Below are 21,497 nucleotides of genomic sequence, written 5' to 3'. Positions count from 1 at the left end.
AGATTTACTCTTTAACATGTAAGTGTGATAAGGAATATTAAGTATTAATTATGCTTTTAATGGAAATATTCAATCCAAATGCTCGAGTAGTAAAATTTAAGGAAAACTGTAATTTACTTTACTTTTCTTCCTAATTCGCGCTCCGTGCATATAGCGATACTGTAGCGTCCAGATAGGTGTTGCGGATAGTTAATGTCAACACTAACCTCAAAAGCATATATCTTAACTAAATTAAACACTGCAGCCAACAGTAATGCCCTTTTCTAAAAGCAGCTGTTCGTGTGACAATCATTTAAAGCCAGTTCGGATTAGGGGCTTTCACAATCAAGAAGAGTTTTCACAAATCATGTTGCATGATCAAGAGTCCCTTTCTGCCCTTCCTATTTCCTTCTCTTGTGATCGTGAGATAATTCTTCTCAAAAATACGTATAAAGTATTTGTTCAAATATAAGAACAACGAACAACAAATGTTTATTTTCCAATTCAAAGGCTAGCACAGTTCAACTGTGGCGGGAGGAGGCGTTACCTCAGAACATCTGACTTCCTCACTTCGCGGCTCAAGGACAATCAAAAGGTTTGGATGCTTTTTCGTAAAGGGTGTTGTAGAGGACGAGCGGATTTTCTGAGTCGCTCTTGAGCAAGCGCTTTTAACAAATTGTTCTGCTTATTTCTTCCGCTCTTGGGCTCAATTAACAGCTGTAAGGAAACTGGGAGGAGATCTCTGAAAGGGACAACGCCTGTTTGGAAAAGGCACTATTAAGTGCATGTGTCAGAGTCTATCAGAACTGGAGAACAGAGGTATAGGAGATCAATGCAACAGCTCATCGGATCTTCACAAAATCTAGCAATGTACCCTATTAAAGGAATTTAACAATTCTCACTCACGTTTCTAAGAGATCTAAGCTCCATCTCAGGCTCGTGGCACATAGTGAAAAAAGTCCATAAAATATATAAAGTATTCTCGTACTTGAAAACCAAGTTTTTTAAGGATGGTCAGAATTTTTCCAAGGAAAGAATAATCGACATGGCGATTTCTGGAGTATTTCTACCGCTCCTTGGAAATTTAAAATAAACTATAAGGTTTGTTTTGGATGCAATGCAAATCAAGAAGTTTCACATGTAAGTACTACAATTTTTCCCACGCTTTTGTGTGACTGTGAAATTTGGGTCTCGTTTTTTAACTATCCGTTAATAGTTCTTTAAATCCTGGATGTAGTAGGCTAAATAAAGTTTTACTCGGTGAAGAGATAATAATGGCTGACAGATCTGATTCATTGAATAGACCACCAAATGAAAGTTTTGCATTGGACAATGCGATTTTGTGTACTGTCTTGAAAATAGGACTGAGATCAAAGTTTTTTTTTGTATAACTTAAGTCTCTTTTAATACATTTGTGTTTATCATTGATCAATGAAATGATTGGTATACGCTAATGAAAACGGACTTAAAAACGGGGTACAGTGTAATGAATCCCTATAAATTTTAAACACATAATGAACTGTATTTTTAGCCAATCGTTTAAAACATCCACATACAATTTTGTATTATTCGGGTATCTAAATTACGTATTTAACAAATAATAAAATAAGTTAATTTTCATATTGCATTTTATCTGAGATAAGGCTGAAAGATGTAAAAGACCCTTAAGCCGCGTTTTATCTTGTGGATTTTATGTTGACTAGAAAACCGTCTGTGCGTCCAGGGATTGAAACGCCTGAGTAATAGGGTTTTGAACCATCCCTTTGCTGATTGTTGGGAAAGTGCTACGAAAAGAATCAAAATCTACTCCTTAGCCTCTAATTATTTAAAAAATGTTAGGAACTTTGCAGGATACTCTATGAAATAAGCATTTGCAGACAGCATAATGGGAAGAAAAAAATGTTTATTTAGGTACTTGTTATCTCCTAATGTGTCATACAGTATGCCTGACATAAGATGCCAATTTCTGCAGAAGTTTTTCCTTGCTTCTTTATATGCGAATGTTTAGAACTCGTTTATATTTGTCACGACGTTTTACAATAAAAAACGTAATAGTGCTAATATAATGAAAACCGACTGACTAGGATGTTCTGTGCCCTTAATGCTTATGATAAAACAACAACAGGTGCCTTCTGAGTATGCATAACATTTGACTGCTTTATAGCTGAAAAACCATGGCGCCCGGCTGCTTGTAGCAACTACTGTACTCTCCAGAGAAAATGGCACTTAAAACTCACAAGTGACTAGCAAAACGTATTTGTAAATACTCACAGCCGGATTTAAAACGTAGTGGTTTTAACATATTTTACCTAGAAAGGCTTCAAGCACCGCTGTCCTCTTGTCCAAGGTGCTGAAATTCAGGAACTAAGCGGATGTTTCTGCCCAGATCGTTTCTCATTCTCTACAATTTGGTTGTTCCTTATTTCATGAGGTCTGTTCGAAAGATACATCTGGATCACTTTTAAAGTAACTAATTGCCTTGAAAGACGACTGCCAACAGGTGGGAATCCCGTTTGCTTCCACCAGTAATTGCGGGCCTTTGATGAAGGACAACATTCCTGTCTTACGGAATCTAGTCGCCAAACTATGAAGAATGTGAACGCAATTATGTTAACTATCAATGGAGTTTAACTTTCGAACCTGTGATTTTAGTTTGTTCAGAACTGGTGGTGAACACAACGTTACAGCACTATAGCATCAGTCTGTTCTTTAATGACAGGTTACGTCCTGACCCATACCCTCCAACAGATACTGTACATTTAAATACAGTTTAAAAGTGACGAGTTTTCATATTCATAAAACAGTTTATATATATTTACATAGTAATCATATTATCTGAAAAATGTAATTGAGGGCAACTAATAAAATTATATAGTATACAAGTAGAAAGGGAAGAAATTTTTCAAAACCATATTTGCAACAGAGGTACCGGAATACAGTATACTTTGTGATTTTTTCTGTTTGTTACAGCAGGAAACACATTTCAAAGAGATTTTATGTTTTCCTGAGGCTTGTTTGGATAACTGTTTTTAAGCCTTATTTACACATATTTAACATTAGATTTATTTTATTGCAATTCTTCTCAGTGCAAAATGATGCTACAAATTATTATTATTTAAAGTGTTACTCTCTTGACATCCAGTCCATTTTCTTTTACTAGATTTCAACATGTGAACAACTAAATAATAAGAGAGCATTTTGCTTGCTTTTGTCGAAATTACTATAATGGGGTAGAAAGTGATGTGGTAGCCCTTCATCACAGGTCAGGATTTTGCGATATTGTCACATTCACTGAAATGAATAGTATTATTTTATCCTATTTCTGTAATCATTTTTTTTTGTTGGGTTGAATTTAAAACTACACATATTAAGAAAACCTTTTTAGTGGTAATTGCTATTTGTCAGTTTCAGTTTTAGACAAAACCAAGAATAAACGTCTACTTTTACAGACAATACATTGCTCGTGACATGCTTGTAAAAAATGAAATTTGGAAAAATAGCTATGGAAATGACTGTTAATAACAGATGTTAGGTATTGAAACATCTATAGTTGGAATTACCCAGTCAGAAAACTGTTGAATGCAAACATTTAATTTAGCTTAGTAATAATAAAAAATCCAGTTGTTCATTATGGGAGTAGTGTTTATTCCTAATCTGTACACTTTCTATGTGTACATGATGTAGAAAATAATTTTGTGTGCTTTGTGCATTTTCTGATTCTATACAGTCTATATGCAGCACTATTATGTTTCAAATTAATTCATTTGGTAGCTAAATTAACAGTAACTTTCTTTGTCAGTTGAAATAATTCTGACATTTATTTTCAATAATGCTGCTTATTAATACTAAACAGTGGAAGGCAGCCTACTGTAAAATAAATCAAGGGCCAAGTGATCCTTAAACTGACAGACAACCACAGAAATGCAGAACAAAAGAAAACTGCAAAATCATAAGGGACCTTTGCTTAATTGCGAGTAAAATACACTTTTGCTTTGACCCTGAGGAGGGTCACTGTCTGAGTTTCTCTGGTGTAGTAAAGTACAGGTGGCCCATTGTTAGTGTATATAGACAACAATATAATTGTATTAGGCACATACACATATACTGTACAGTATATTACATACATTGTAAAATTTACTGTGGTAAACATTAATAGATCTGTTATTTGTGTTGGCTTGCTTCAGCATATTGATTTACTAGCTTGGTATTTATTGCTATACCTGCTTTGCTTACTAATTATTTCAGAAGGTGGTTGTTTACTAGATTAAACATACAGTTTTTCTGAATTCTCAATTAAATTTTAACTTACACTTCATCAACATCTGTATTTTTTCTCGCTTTATTTATATGGTGATAAAGTTATGCTTCTGCATACTCTCTCAACATGCCTCAAGAATTCATTCATACAATAAAGGCTTGTAAAGGAAAGTACGGTGTACAATAGCAGAAATTGTACTGTAGGTACTGAAACAGGTTTGCATCTGTTGGCAAGTATTTTTGGCAAATACAGAATATGAAGTAGCACAGATGCCAATGGAAACAGAGAAAGAAAGGAAGAAAGAGATCTCAAAACAAAAATGAAGAGAGAGAATAAATAGAAAATAAATAATAAAGAAAAACGATCTATTTGAATACATTGTGTATGTTCCCCTTTAAGTAAATCATCTTAAACTGAATACAATCATATAAGTGAAGGAGGGATCTCATTTGTCACAAGTCCCGCAAGATTTGTTAAACTAGTAATGCCCCTGAGATCAAGACATTGTATGTGAAAGACGACAGCAGTCTGGGGATTGTCATTGAATAGGAACAGTCTGGGACTTATTGGTGTGATCAAACCAGTTAGATATGACAGTGTAAAAATTACATGCAGCCAGAGAACTCTAGAACACTGAATTCCCAAAACATATGTCAGTAGGTCCAGCCAATCCATATCTGTGACAGGATGCATTTGAGACAGCACCCATTTGGAACCACCTATATGATCTTGCGCAAATCCTATGAGCAAGCTTAACATACTTCAACTATTATTTGAAAAAAAATATATATATATATTTCCTCAAACTGCAACCTACCCAGGACTACCTTCCAGTGTGTCTACTGTTGTTCTCTGTACCATATTTGAGAGACTCGGGCAGGATTAATGTTTTAGGTAAAAAAATGATCTGCATGTAGTTGTATCAGTATGTAGTTGAGAAGACTTGAAAATATGAAAAGAATTGACTCAGACACTGGAGGGTAAGGTAGGGCACCATCCCACTGCATTCAGAAGGTGCGCAGAGCTGAACGAAGTCTAACTTCTGGAAACCCAGCACGATGGGTTTAAAGCTTTCCTTTAGATCCTGAATTGTGTGCAGTTCATGATAACAATAAATGTCACAGGGAGTGTGAGCAGTTTTAAAGGACCATGGTAAATTAGTGAAGGGAGCCAGAACTACATGAGATCCACGAAGAAAACACTGTTGTTTTTACGGACAGAAAATAGAAATTCATGACTGCTGATTGTTTTAATATATCAGGGTTCTTCCAAGATCTAAACCTTAACTGAAAATCACAAAAATTATATTTCAAATTAGGCATGTTCAAGTCACTGGTATGTTTAGGGCATTGTAATGTTTTCAACTGAGTCTTAGGCTATCTGCTTCTCCAGATAAGAGTATTTATAAAGAAATGGATCTGCTATTAATATTTTGGTGGAAGCAAAATTGAGATACTTGACAATTGCAAAAATATGTGAAAATACTTTAATTTTTATAATACCAAGTCTACCTTGCTGTGTGAACTATAAAGAAGGACATCTAATAATCTAATGAAATATATTTTGATTTTTTTAAAGTCAAGAGTATTCTCTTTAGAATTTTGCTTGAAAAGGAGATCAATTTCAATTTCATTTTAGTAAAGAAATTTTTGAAAGGGGATTAAAGGGAGGAAAAGTGTAGAACTAACCACAGACTTCAAAGGCATAAGACCTGATTTTCATAATTGTGTTTTAAATCTGGAAACATATGAGCACATTATTAAACAAATCTACGCCAAACGTGATCTGAGATGATAATTCATATTAGTCGTTATTGTTAAGTTAAATATGTTTAGATCCCTGAATACTCATGGGATTATGAAGCCATGGTGTTTAATAGCCTGCACCCACCAGTGTTTCCAATGAAAGTACCATTAGCAGAGGTGACAACGGACAATAAAAAGGTAGTTTCAATTCTAAATGGACAAATTACATTACAGCATCTAAAGACAAAACTGTACAAAAAATTATTGTGAGAGGTTTGGTCTGTAAGGTATAAAGGACACCATATGTTATCAGAAGGAAATGTACAGTACCTTTCTGAAAGCCTGTACATTTTCTAGTGGATCTAAAAAGATCTTTTTTAAAGACTTTTTAAAAAAGTTTCTTTCTTTTCAGATCTATGAAAAGATCCAGTATTATCCAATGAAAAATATCCAGAATTTAATGTTAAAGGTTATACTGTATGATCCCACACTATCAGCAGTATCTCAGATGGGAATGCCAGGAGAGTTTGCTTTTGCACACATTGAACATCTGCCTTCAAATCCAAGTTATAGGAGAATCTGAAAGCTCCACCTGTTCAGCAGTCAACCACAGTAACTGCAAGTGGTTTCAAAAATTCTTTTATCTTATTCAGGCCTGTACTTACTTCAGAGGTATAGAAGCCCTTAGTGACTTTGTTGACCTGTTCTGTTAGAGAGCATAGCATTATTGCTGTCTTTAATTGCCTTAATAGAAGATAAACACTCATTTTGGTTTAATTAATTCTTTGAACAGTCTACTAGGATGTTCAGCATGCTCAAAATCAAGCCACAGTACCTTGTCTTGCTGTACATACTTGGAATTAAGATTTATTACTGGTGGGTTATTATTCCATTTAATAAGCTGTTAAATGGTCAGCCTTATATTAGGGGAAAGTTACATTTTAGAAGCAAAGCAATAGAAGCAATAGATTCCTTGATAATGTATTAACTTCTCATAAACTTAATGCTTAATACCAGGAGTTTTATTTAGCTTACAAAGGTCTCTTAGACCATCAGTTGTATATATATATTTAAAAAGTAATTAAGAATAAGAAAGGAATAAATAGCCAGCATCCATGACTAGTGACGTCTTAAATTAAATCAAATCTCTATTAACAAATCTACAAATCTACATTTGACATAAAAATAACATTAAACAAATTATAATGATTTCTGTAACCCTAACCCTGTCTCCACCCACAGTGCAACTTTCTGCATAGTAAATTATAAACACTCTATATATTTAAAAAATTGATTCATAGTCATGCATTACAATGATGAGCTTGCAATGAAGCAAAAGTGCTACGCGGTATTTTAATGTGATGTTGCATTCCTTTGCAGTTGTATTTTAATCATCAACTCAAACGTACAGTAAAGTAAATTGAAGGGTTAGAGCCCATTGGATGTGAGACAACTTTAGAATTGTGCTAAGGTTAGGGTTAGTTTTCTGCTAAAATAAGGCATCCAATAATGTAAAAGTCATTATTGTATTTGGAATAAATATAATTTATATTTTGTTGAAATCTTGTTTTGGAGAACAGAGGTTATACAGAAGTTAAGATTTTAATTTTAGATCAGTCTGGACCTCACACTCTCTTATTTCAAGCATAGTTAACATATCTATAACATTCAAATAATGTAAAGTATAAACGTTTTGTAATCCTAACTGTAGCTAAAGGAAAAGTAAAACATGTCCCCTAATACAATATGAATACGTTTTTATTACAGATCAAACTTGACTCATAGGACCAGAAGATACATTTGTAATGAAGCAAATTAAATCCAGGATAAAAGATATTGTTCATACAGTATGTAAGAATGGAGAATGTTTCTCTGGGAATTCATACAGTTAAAGCTTAGTTCCAAAATGATCAAGCCACTGGGAGTAGTAGCATTTAGGTGGTATAAGATACATGCATACTGTATATGATTACCATAGAAAGGGATAATTAAATAATTAGATAATGAACAAACGGAGAATATAAAGGTGAAATAATTGTCAAGTGGAGGAATCAGGCATGATTTCAGTATGAATTCTTCTGTTTATGCTGGAAAATCAGAATAAAAAAATAGCCCATTGTGGATAATCTTCAGCTTTGTTGGGTAAGAGAGAATTATTCAATGCAGAATTTCAAATATAATTTCAAAGAAGCTGAATTATCTAGAAAGGACAAAGGATATAAGTGAATGCTAGAGATTTGTACCGTAATAAATACTGTGGGATTTTTCAATCAGAGGCCAGAGGAAGCAGTCATTTCAGCAGAGACTCCCAGAAGAACTTGATCGCATTGTCCTTTTCAACAACTCTACTCAACTAGATGACATTCTGCTACCTGAATAATAACAGTTCTTTTGCTCTCTGTTTTAACTGAGGAAATATTAGATGTGATCTTGCCATGCAGAAGACTGTATGAATATGAAGGAAGCACATGTAGTGTCAACCAGTGATGAGATTATCCACTACAGATTGATTAATATAGATGACAATTAAACTATCCAATGAGGAGAAGTGCGCACCAGAGTGCCAATTGCTCAGTGTTTCATTGTGAGAAAGCACAGGTGTATCAGACCTACTGATAGTCTCCAGAGGTGTATTTTGTGGAGTGACACTCTCTTATTTCACTTTCTTTGCTTGCTGGGATTTCTTGCAACTGGATTTGGAAGTAGAGGAGATTCCCTGGCAGCAGCTTTGCATTTTTTCTTAGATGGTGACATAATAAAGCTTAGATGGAAACAAGAACATAGTTATTATTGTTTCCAGCTATGATTTAGTTGGTCTCTGTTAATACTTCCTATGTGTACCTATGTTAAAATTCATTTAGCATGTTTAGTATACAGTATTTTTCTCATGCTATTATTAATGTCCTCTTATGCTTCAAACTTCTCCACTATTGCAGTACTGCTGTATTTACTATAGTAGAACTGGAACAATGCTGTGCATTATTTTTTGAGCATACTCTTTTTTGAATCATTTTTATATTAAGCCGTTTCACACAAACTGTGAATTGCTGTTTTCCATTTGATTGGTTTCATAATTTCTTAATTAAACTATCCAAGCTACTGTATGGTTGCCTAGATATTTTAGGGATGAGTTTGTTTTCCCTTTGTTTGAAAGACCATCCTTCTGCCCCTGTTCCCTGTTTACTGCTTCTAAACGTCGCCAAAATCCTCCTTGTCTGCATGAAGATAGAATGCTATAGAACGCTCTTAGTGTTAAGTCCTTAGAATTTTTTTTTTCTAGTTTATAAAAAAATAAACCCCATACATTTTAAACCGAGTGTACCCTCCTCCTTTCTCTAGCTTGCAGGTTATTTTTGACATGTAGTCCCACACCACAAACCCTGCTACCATGTACATCTTGCCATATAAAAGTGTACCCATGTATGATGGGTGTTTAGTAAAAGTATGTGTGAACAATGCTACCATCTAGGTCAGATCCATCCTTCACTGACATAATGTTATATTCTAGCTATGAGAAAACCCCTTGTGATTTATGGAATCATACTGTATAACTACCCTTAATCCTTTTTACAGTTCCTTACCAGTTCTAACCAGCAGCGACAGCATTGTTAGTGGAGCCTTTATTTGGATACAAGTAATGTTCTCTTGAAGAGGTTATTCTAAAGAGCTTGGCAGACATATGCATGGTATGTGTCCACCCATGATTGATGACCTTTTGCATTTGTATAAAACTATCAAAACAATCGCTGGTTGACAAAGGTACTGTAGAGAGAAATACAGCATGAGGGATGTTGGGGGGAATGTGATGTTTATTTTAAACCTTGCCTTGGTTTCCACTTCACTTCAATCTTAAAAGTCAGATTTTGTTTCTGCCGGATTCCATTCTGTATTACAAAAAATACATCATGCAGGCTATTCGGTTGTTTCTAGGAGAGAAGCAGATTGAATCTTTTTTTTTTGCAAAAAAAATGTTTGTGGTCATGAGTAAAGGATTTATAGTACAGTTCTAGTATATATAGTATATATATTATATAAATTACACAGAACTATACATTACATGCATATAATGTCTGTAGATTACAGAAATACAAACTGTCTGAGACTTAAAGTGATATTTATAACTGTTTTTCTCTAAAAGCAACATGCATTTCTTTGTGAAATTGATAGGTCATTTTGAGTGGTCGCTCGTCTATATAAAACACATCTGCTGAAAAATAAATTATTTCACTAAAGGTTGAATATTTTGCTTTTTTGACAGTTTACAAAAATGTATTTTCCTATTAAGAGTGTTTGATTAATCCTGGCTGAGGTCAGCTGTAAAACTGACTTTAAAAAATCTAAGCTGGACCAAATTCCTTTTTGAGACATTATTGAAAATATTATATATCTAAAATATTCAAATGTTTTAGATTTACATGCTGCATCTCTTGCATGATATTTAAAAGAAACGTGTTTTAGGTTTTATGTTAAATTACATGTGATGCCATAGCATTAAAATTGTCAGGTGTAATAAACAATGTAGTATTCAGGTTTGCTGGTAAGGAATCAAGAAAAGATTATATTGTGAGCTGTTTCTTAGTCATCATGAATGACCGTCCTTGTCATTTCATTTTATATTTGAAATAAAAAAAATGCCCTGATTTGTAACTAGCCTCACTTAAACAGGTCATGACTGGTGTGGATGAAGATGACCTTGGCATCATTATTATCTTACCACCCATAATTTATTTGTGACAAGTGTCTTTAAGACAGCCTTCAACCTCTTTGTTAGAACACTCACGTTTTCTGTGTTTTCTTTCGAGTGCCGCTATATTTTCAGTCAAAAAACAAAAACATGCCTTTTATCTTTCACCTAATTCTTCATTGAGAGTTTTTCCGTGGAGGGCTTGAACATTCACAGATACTGTACATTTTCTTAATAACAGTAAAGAGTATCCCACCTCCCTTTTAATCTTTTTCTTTAATCATATTCTGTGACTGACTGTTTTAGGCATTGTCAGACTGCTTCATGAGCATTTTATTTACAGAAATTATGAGTTGTGGATTTCCTATGAGCTGGAAATTATCAACTTCATGTACTTACTGGTCAATTAATATATTTAACAGGATATGGCTGTATAGCAGTTAGGGTTTTTGCTTGTATGATAGGTCGTTCAAGCAGTTGCCTCTTAAAGAATGTTCTGTGTCTCATTTGTTTACATTTTCTAATTTATAACAGTGCGTTCTAGAAGGACTGGTTAGTTTTGGAAATGCAATTTGCTCTCAAAGTGTTTACTTCACTTGGTAGGACAAGATAAAATCAAATGTGAGGTAGTAGTTGTTGTTTTTTTTTATTTAACCACATGATCCACAATATCATAACTACAGAAGTGCATGTTCTAAAAATACAACCTTCGGGCAAATCCTGCTGTACAGTACTGTTTATCATTTATGACTCCCAGCAGCTTTTAAACAATTTCTAAAACTTCAGGGGATGTATAAAGATTTTGTTTTATTATTGCTATGGACAGAATAAATCTACAAAATAATAATGTTCTAACTATAACAACAAACCTAATGTTCAGTTTTAAAGCAGTGCTAATGTCTGATTGTAATAGATCTTAAATGAGAATATCTAGAAGAAACAGAACGTTGACCTTAGTTGCTTGTTATAAGAATGAAATGTATTGGGAAAGCTAAGATTATTGCTGTAGCCATGTTATGTCTAAAGACCATTTACTCTAACCTCAAGACAGAGGTTAGGGTGTCTAAACCCAGACTAGTAAAGCAAAATACTATATTGTACATTCCAGAGTGTGTAACTGCCTGATCAGCTGCTGTAGTCTTTCACTCCCGCATGCTCTTCTGAACCATAATGATCCTCTCTGTTTAAAATAAAGAAACCCATTAACTGGTGAAATAAGCATTACTCTGGTGAGGAAATGTTTTGACATTTGTCTCTACTGAACACTGAGGAAGACAAATGAAGAGTGACCTTGTGCCTATCTATTTACCAGGACAACCCTCAAATGTCAAAGGATTTGTTACTGGCCTAAGTTTAGTAATGTGCAGATTTTATGATTGAGCACTTAACATTCTAGATGAAATGACGAGCAGCAGCTATGGGCCCAGCAGTGATTCAGAGCATTTTTAGTGTTGCCACTGGCGTCCAAAAATGCCTTCTGTTGCTTCAGTTTTCAGTCTGTAAGGACAGAATACATCAAGCAAACAGAACATTTCACCATATGCTTTGCACAGAAAGTATCATATTTATTTAATATTTTCTTAAGAATCTTAAATCAAGCTTATTAGAAAATTATAATGTGCTGAATATGTTTAAGATAAGAAATAGGGAATAAGTCTTTATTTAAATTTATTTAACTACAGCAGTGTTTTTTTCTGTTTGATGAGATTTTTGTTGTTATTTGGACACAGTCATTAGGTTATCAATTCAAAGCATGTTAGATACACTTTATACAAGTCATTTGTTGGTGAATTAATATCAGGTTACGCAACAATAAAAATAACCAAATAACCAAGCCACTTTATGGCTGTATTCATAACACACATGGACCATAATGGTAACACAAAGCCAGCAAAGACAGAAATCTAATCATTGCATAGTCTTTGCTTTGAAGAAAATTGATAAAATAATAGAACAAGAGATCATACTGCAGTGAAGTTACTCTTAATTCCACTTCTCCACACAGTGGGTGCAAGCAAGAATAACTCTTCAGGTTGTCCCTGTAGCCAGATCTTCTCAGGGCATGAGTTAGAAGTTCCTTGTCATCTGCTCAATGGAATACCATTCATCAAATTGGCATAATAATCGTGTGCTATAGCAGTTTGAGTGCAAAGTAGTCGTTTTCCTTCAGTGACATTGGTTCCTCCGTTCTTACTCATTGATGGGTAAGTTGGAGCTCCAAGAGCCTTGGCTTCAAGGACTCTTGATTGGTTTCAGAGTTGCATTGGTTTAGCTGCATCTCGTCATATTTAAGCAGATGGACATGAAAGCTGCCTGGATTATAACCGAAGATTTATAGGCAATAATGACTCGATTATCTGTGTTGCTCCTATCTTGATACTAGAGATTCTGGGGCATGCATTCTGTCTGGGACATGCCCGAATGATAATTCTTGCATCACCTCCATGGGAAATGTCAGGATGTGCTGCTATCTCATCTGTCTTGATACGACACTTTTATTAGGCTCTTGACCCACTGATCGTGTCATCATTTACGGCATCAGCAGGATGTCCAGACCTCAAGGGATTCATTACCACACTTGAATGCAGCTGGCCACTTTACTGCTGCTAAGTACCGTCGTCCATTGCAGAACCAACTGCACTGGGAGCAGAATAAAGGAGTGTGTGAAAAGGAGGATAATTACTCGTTTTAACACACATACTGGCAACATGCATGGGTGCCTCTTTTTACATGGGAACAACATGTTATGAAATTCAGCAATTAATAAAATATCTTAAAGCACTTTTATAGAAAGACATCTGCATACAGCTCCACTAGTGCTGACGAATTGCAATACATGCCACAACTGAAGACTGAATCACTGAATGTTACAAACAAAAAAGTAGAAATAAAATCAAGATCCAGTACACGAAATGAATGCCGTACATGAAGGTATTGTATTGTCAAAAGCGTATGATAATTTAATTATTATGACACCCGAAAAAGCTGAACAGTCACAATTGTTGTTTTTTCTTCTACTTTTCAGTGTGGAATTAACTTTTACTTTAATGCACACTGACACAGCTCCCTGTTTGAATAATTTTTTTTTTTTGTTCTAGTGTCTTTAATCAGCTTTTATTTCAAAAGACCTATTTTGATACCTATAATATTTTACTTTACCTTTACACTTCTATCATGTGACAATCTTTTGCTCTGTCATATGTGTGATCAGTGATCGGGGTGAATGTCTGGCAGAGAAGCAACAGACCACCCTACACTGTTGTATGAACTGACTGACCTTCCCTCATAAATCTTTTAACAAGTGTTGATTGAAAAGGCACCCATGTTGAGTTTGGTGGAATGATATGAAAATGTGATGTTTTAGACTCTGATAAATCCTCCAACTTACCCACACGTGACTGAATGAAAAAATCAAGGAGGACATTTATGAGGAAAAAAGGGGGTTAAGAAGATTCTGAAGGCAGTTTAATAAATTTTGGCTTAGATGATTGGATGTCAGTGATGAAAAGGTACAGTACCAATAACAGATGGAAGAAAATGTCATTGGTGAAGTAAAAAAAACATTCACTTAATTTATACAGTAACAGCAAATTGTTTGAACCCATAAATTCTGTAAAGATGAGTTGTTTTCTCAGTTTTAATTAACATTTCATGGTGTAGCGCAGAGCCGATCTTTTGGTCGTTGATTAGTGGAGTTATCTAATTCCTACTGTAAATTTATACAGAATTAATTACCTGAATGAATTAGTATAAATAAATGCACAAACACTTTTAATATTTGTCGTTCCATTGAAGTAGTACACAAAGTTAAGCAAATTGGTCTTCAACTTTAAAGATTTTTTTGTTTTTGTTTTTCAGAGTGAATAGTATTAATATCCATATTCTTGGAAAATCTTATGGTTCTAAACATACTTAGTTTCATGTGCAATTATGCATATGATAAAAGCAGAAATATACACACCGTGTATATACAGTACACACATATATATTACAATATACATATATACACATTATATACTTTTTATTCTGTATGTACACATAACATTGGGAATACAAATATTGATGCTTTTACATAAAACTGGTTTGAGTTGATCATCGTTTTTTGGTCCTGAACTGGTTTCAAAACAGTAAAATATTGTAACTACTGGACTTTGCTGTTAGATAACTGGCTTGCATACAGCCAATTCAAGAACCACAGACAACTTTTAATCATGTTGTTGGTAGTGTTTAGGTTTAAAGAAGATTAGTGGAATTCAAAAGCGTTTTTTGAATGTCAGCAGAGTAGACAAGACACATCATTTTTATAGCTAAAAACAGCAACATCTCTCAGTAAAAAATGCAATCATGATCACACAGTGCATTTACAGATGACTTAACATCAGTGATAGATTTTTCAGAGCTTTAAAAAGGAAAAAAAGATTACTTAATCAAAAGGCAAAGAAGGAAACCTACAACAGATCAAGTTTAAATGGACTTGATTTGGCTTTTACTGTTAAATCAGCCCCTTTAATTAACCAGGTTGGATTAGCTGAAAATGGATTCTCATTTTCATTAACAGCCCCGAGCAGCAGAAAGGGAATACACGCATCCTACTTTGCTAAGGTTTTTGTCACACATCCGCAGTTGAGTTTGACTTAACTTTTACACACACACAAGAAATAAATGTGAATTGACAAAAGGCCTTTGTAGAGATGTGTCTTAGATTTCGTACCTTCTTACCAGTAAAAAAACAAAGTGTTCCCACCACTAAAAATAAAGCTCGATAAAATAAAATGTTTTACCAGTTTAATAATGTTCTGATCATCTTATTATCAGACTTGGAGTCAAAATTGACCACCATTGTCTCAGGGTTTAATTATGATGATCTGTACAAATACAGAGGAGTGGTCTTTATTTCTATTTATATCTGTGGCAAACATAACAGAATGTGTATTACCAACTGAATCACACTGTTACCCCTACTTCATACATCACAGAAGAATATCTCTTCACCCCAGACGTTTGCATCCTCTACCATTGAATCTGGTGGCTGAATGAAAATGGAAGAGCTTGAGTTATTTTGTGGATGGCAAATACATTGAAGGGCTAATGCAGCCAGCTGTAGTAAATACTATTTTTGTCATGATCTGGTAGTTCAAAGGTCTCTGTCGAGGGTGAGTATAGTTTCTAGTATATGACATTTTACAGCCTGTTTCATTCAAGGAGTCCAGCTAAACAGTTACCGCACAGCTCCCTTCCTAGCTACAATGGTGCCAGTCATTAATGTTGCTCAGTCAATAATTGTGTGTGGTAAAGTTGGTCTGGGAGGGGTGTTGAAGTTATATGACCAACATATGAGAGACTAAACATTTCTGATGGCTTTGACAGAAAACAAAACTGACCACTGGCCCAAAGCTTTGTGAATGGTCCACATTTTTTAACTGCTGCTAGTCAGAATTTAAGCAACTGCATGTTCAGGCTGCTGCAGTCTGCGTACTGTGAGGGAAGATGATAAAAGCAAGCATTGTTTCACACACAGCACCTGGTAAATACAATCAGAGTCCTGCAAGCACTCATCGAGAAATGACAAAAGTTTGGAGTAGATTTTATTAATGCTCACAATGTCACATTCACACACACACATCATTTTGGAGACTTTTTTATTGTAATGGGTATGAATTATTGCCTCCAATGTAAATAATAAACAGTATTTCAGTGCTGTTTACATATGCTTTGTTTGGATGACATTTATTTTTATCATTATTTTTGTAATAATTGTAGAACAAACTATTTTTATGACCTAATAGCTACACTATAGTTTATTTCAATTAAATAATATAGTCTAGGAAGGCTTGAACAAGTAAAAGGCACCATTTATGAGTAAAAGGCAGTAAAACAGCTTAAGATTCTGTAATGTTAACATGTCCTGTGAAAAAAGCAAGTGATGCATTAACCTAACACAACAAAGGACAATTCCTCTCACATGCTTTCTTTTGTGAGATAAGCAATGATAAAAGCAAATCATTTTAAAAGGACTAGATGTCTAAAGATATGTTTAAGGATGTTTAAAAAGGTTCTTGTTCAGATCCTCTTGCATTCACAGTTCTTCTCTTCTGCACCTAGTGAGTCATAACTCACAAGTCACATCTGGTAATGAAAATTGGTGACATGAGGTAGTTGTCAGTAATTTTCCAAACATAGCTAAAATGAAGATGAAAACACACTCTTTTTAGGTGAATAATACATGGGTTAAGGAGAGACATCATGAGGCTCAGGTTGATGAATTGGAGGTCAACCCTCAGATACAGAAAGCTTGTATTTTTCCAAATGCTGTGTAGAATTTGTGAATGTGCTGATTTAGTATGTGTACATTTTCTGCCTACAAATGATCATTCTTTTAATAATAAAATAATGGCAATATTACTGTATATACAGTAATTTATAGTGGAATTATAAATACAAATACATTTTGTTTTAGTGTCAGTTTGCTGTCAGTTGGTCTGATATTAATTAATTTACATAATGATGACAATGTTTAATAATCAATTTCCACATTTCACATTCGTTTTCAAAAGAAGCTTTAAACAAAAGTGTGTCCCGAATTGATACTTTTTAAAAAGATTGTTGGTTAAACACTGACTAGTTAATGATGTTGTTTGAGCAAATAATACACTTTAGAACAGTCTTTATACAGTATATAAAGATCACTGCAGACTGGAGGAAAGCTTGCCCTGTATCAACTTTATATTCATAGATTTATCTTATAAAAATTTCTTACACTTTTTTTTTCTTCAAATAAAATGCCTTTTATAAATTATTAATTCTGTACTTTATTAAAATGATGTGTTTGAGAAGCAGGAATTTTCTGTTACTGTACCTCCTTAAGGAAATCTTGAAAATAAGAATGTGAGCATATCATCCCAGGAACCTTTGATCAATGCTTCTATTCTGAGTGTCCCACGCTTGAAGGGTCTACCCAGTGTCTGAAATACTTTAAGATCCATAGTTGAGTTGCAAACTTCACTCAAAGCTTAATGCAGTAAATCCCACAGACAAGTTGTCCCTTATTGCTTTTGCTTGGCTCGATCTCCTTGATGTGCGCGATTGATTTTTCAGTTATTTAAGAGCTTAATCATAATGACTTGCTGATGTGACAAATAAGTGAAAAGAAGATGTATCTCTTTTTAGAATATACTGTAACATGCTGACTTTCAGTGATCCAGAGTATCATCAACAGGTTAGATGGAAATGGCACTTTTAAAATACTTTTAAAATATTGCATCTTCATACTGTACAGTATGTTTTCACCATGCCCACCAAAAGCATTGAAACCGCAAGTCAAAAACGCAAGTAATACAGCATTCAGCTTTATAGTCAAATGCTTTACATTTGTTGTCATGAGATTAATATGAATGATAAGCCTGATACTGTATATCATACATTTTATTTTTGACTATGTTCATGCATGTATATTAGAACAAAAACACATACTTTATGTTCAACCAAGTGAGCTTAAAGATTTTGGAAACCTTCATTTTAAGTACATTTCAAGGTGTAAAACTTAGTGTTTGGTTGGATACCCCTTCGATCCAAGACTGCACAAAGTTTATGACTCTTTAAATTCGGTAATTCTGCAAAATATTTGTGCAATCATTTGACACACATTGCTCGAGCTACTTTGTGTTCTTGTCCATTACGTTCACACCTACACTCTAGTGGTTATTGATAATTTCACTAACAGTCACTTTAGGGGTTATCTTGGCAGCTCTGAGTATTCTTTTTTATCGGCTGACCTGCTCTTGGCTGATTTTTAATGATGCCTGTGGTTTCCTTCTTCTTCAGTATGTTCCAGACTTTGGTATGCCCATTTTTTTGTTCGATGGTTCTGATTGAAGTCTTCATTCCTTTCAGATTGACTAAAAGCGTATTTTCCTCAACAGAAAGTTCTTTCATTTTTATTTTCTTTTTCAACCCCAAACTCCAAACACTGAGTCAAAGTAAGACAGTTTAATTGGGTGGTCACTGCTCTTTAATGGGTGCCTAACTTCCTAACAGCAATACCAACTTGACCTACAAGACACACCTGTCACCCCATTGACCTAATACGTTTTCTGTGTCAAAATTGTTTCAGCACTATTGAGTTTGTTTAATTGCCCCAAGAGAGTAGAACCAAATTAAATTGAAATTGTTATGAAAATAATCATGAGAGTTCATAGTAAAAATCTCAGTTTAGATTTAACTGTGTACAGCAAGTGTTTTGTTTGCTATATAGTCACTATTCAAAAGTATGCGATATTAAACGCCAAGCAAATTCATGAAGGAAATGGCGATGTAGGTGTAGATGTGATTTATGTAAGAAAGAGTTAAAGGAAATGAATACAGCAATGCACAACACTACATGATTAAAATTCCTATTTTTACATAGAAAAAAAGATCTTTTTGCAACCTACAGATGACAAGAAAGATATTAATGAGCCAGGTCCAGTCATCACTGCTTGGACTGTGCAGTGGGAGTGTCAGTGAGTCACTCCACAGGTCAACTTCCCAGGCAGCCTTTTTTCGTGTACTAAGACACTAAAGTAGTACATCCATCTTCAGAGTGTTAGGGAAATCAAAAAATGTTTTGGAACAAATCAAACTTGAGTTAAATGAATGTGCTTGCAGGATTGGTCATGTTCCCAGAAGTGTAGTTACTGAAATATGGGAATGTTACGAAAAAGTGAATGGAGGAGATCCATGACAATGAGGATTTTAAGTGCACAGGAGCAGTATTGATAGCTGCTGGCCTTGTGGAAAAAATACAAATTTCTATTTACCTGAGATAGAAATTATTATTACGATACAGTATGTTGAAACACCAATTTACACTTTGGAACTGTCAATTATTTTTCATTCTAGTTTTCTGCTTTACTCCCAAATTAACTGAAATGTATATATGTGAAGGAACAAGTAATAGGTTTATTCCATGCTGAAAAAAAGAAGAAAGAAAACACAACGTTTTGGCCATGGAGCCTTTTTCAGGTGTGACCACACCACAGCATGGAATAAACCTGTTTTTTCTTTTTACTCTGCTGAGTGGAACAAAAACAGGTCACTGTATTCATGCCAGTGCATATACCCATAATGCTGCTTAGTTTTACATGTGCTTAATCAGGAGTGGTAAGAGAGGATACCCTAGCTGATTCTTCTACCATATCCAATCCTATTGGCACTTAGAAATTGAGTCACAATTGCTAACTGACCTGTGACCTTTGACTTATGCCCTGTGTTCTGAATGCATGTTTGGCTTAGTAAATTTTTCTTTTACATAACCTGCTGTTAACTCTGAACTGTGCTACTACTACATTATCTCAGTATTTTCTCTGAAGCCTAAACATGATGTTAATCTATTAGGAGCTTTTAGGGGACATCTGGAGAGCACAGTTCTGTTTTGTTGTGGAAATCAAAGCATGTATTATGTAAAGGAGAGTTTTGATGATATTTAAGCTGTTGTACGTGTTGGCAAGTGAAAAACAGGAAACAGGTTGACTCTTTGGTGCTAAAATTTGAGACCAGTTAACACAGACTTGAGGTTGATATTGTAAATAATAATTACCCATTTAGGTAAATTAAAATGGCAAGGTGTGTTTTGTGCAGGGCTTAATATTTTTAAGCGGTGAATAAAATGAAATGTACAATATAATAGGCCTTAAAAGGAGCACTCTGGAAAACTACTCACCTGCATCATTTAGTTTAAGGAGCAAATAGCTTGAAAATGAATTGTACTTTTATGTGCATCTCCTCTGCATTTTAATAACATTTTCAATCACACAAGGTATTTCGGAGTGGCATTGATCGCGAATTGTACATTTTACATAAAACTTGTGACTTGTGTACTGTTTTTTTAGCTGTTTGTTTCTAGACATGTCTGCTGACATGTTAAGATTAAAAAATGTGAGATTCCAACTTCTATACTTATGTGGCTTTGTATTTGCAAGCAGCACCCTGAAATAAACTGTACACACATTCATTTTCTTGTATCGTGCAGACTTCATGAAAGACTCTCTTCTGTATATCTGTTCTCAACTCAAGTCAAATAAAACCCTGAGTGAAAATACGACCCCAAAATATTTTTTGCATTCTTAGATTTAAAAGTGAATGGAATTTGGTTTTAACAAAAATATCATTAGCATTGTGGAGAAAATCTCATATGTTTAGGTGGTCTTATTTCTCTCTCAAAGTTTGTCCAGCTTTTGAAAATAATACTTGCTCTTCCAAACACAAAATTAAGTGACTAAGCAGAAAGCAAACAAAGGGGAAGGAAAAGCATCAGTGATATAGAGCAATAAAATCAGCTTAAAAAGGCAGATTAGATATATGTGGTAGAAATTCTCTTCAGTTAAAATGGGTTTGTACTGAATCCTACAGAAGGGCCATAGTATATAACCTAATGGATCAGGCTGAGTATTCCAATTAGTCCTTATTTGTATTACAACACAAAAATCTGTTGAAGCATTCTCAGCTTGCAGTCACATAATGGTGTATCTTGCTCCATTTAGGCCAGGAAAATACAGAGATACAATTCTCTTTGATGTACAAGCTTTTATACTCATCTATCAGCAGGTTAATCACTTCAGTGCCTGTTTCAATCAAACAAATTGAAAGTGTGGATTTTTGGCAATTCTATATCATTTTCAGAGTGTAATGACAGGCAATCTCATTGGCTAAGTGCCCTGATAATTCCTTTTGCTTAAAGGATTGCTTCTGTCCCACTCTCATTTTCCAAAACATTGTACTGTAGTTCTGCCATGCCTTTTATTTTTAAATTCATTTATATATTTAGAATCCTTTTCGTTCATTTTGGCTAAAGTTA

General features: G+C 34.4%; 1 protein-coding gene across 3 annotated transcripts in view; it reads left to right on the top strand.

Annotated features, from left to right (window-relative positions):
• Positions 1-353: 353 nt before the first annotated feature.
• The window catches only part of scn5lab (sodium channel, voltage gated, type V-like, alpha b), a 201,886-nt gene continuing 180,742 nt past the window's right edge, over positions 354-21,497 (top strand). For 2 of the 3 annotated variants that reach the window (XM_088642958.1, XM_088642956.1), the window contains exon 1: positions 355-1,119. The gene's annotated coding sequence lies outside the window, so the exon portion shown is untranslated. Of the gene's footprint in view, positions 1,120-21,497 lie in introns of all 3 variants that reach the window. The other variant, XM_088642957.1, reaches the window with a different exon arrangement.

This window comes from Lepisosteus platostomus, chromosome 8, assembly GCF_059453375.1.
Source record: "Lepisosteus platostomus isolate fLepPlt1 chromosome 8, fLepPlt1.hap1, whole genome shotgun sequence".
In the NCBI taxonomy this organism is placed as follows: domain Eukaryota; kingdom Metazoa; phylum Chordata; class Actinopteri; order Semionotiformes; family Lepisosteidae; genus Lepisosteus; species Lepisosteus platostomus.
Note: the sequence above shows the minus strand (reverse complement) of the source record. Positions and strands in the feature narration are given on the sequence as shown.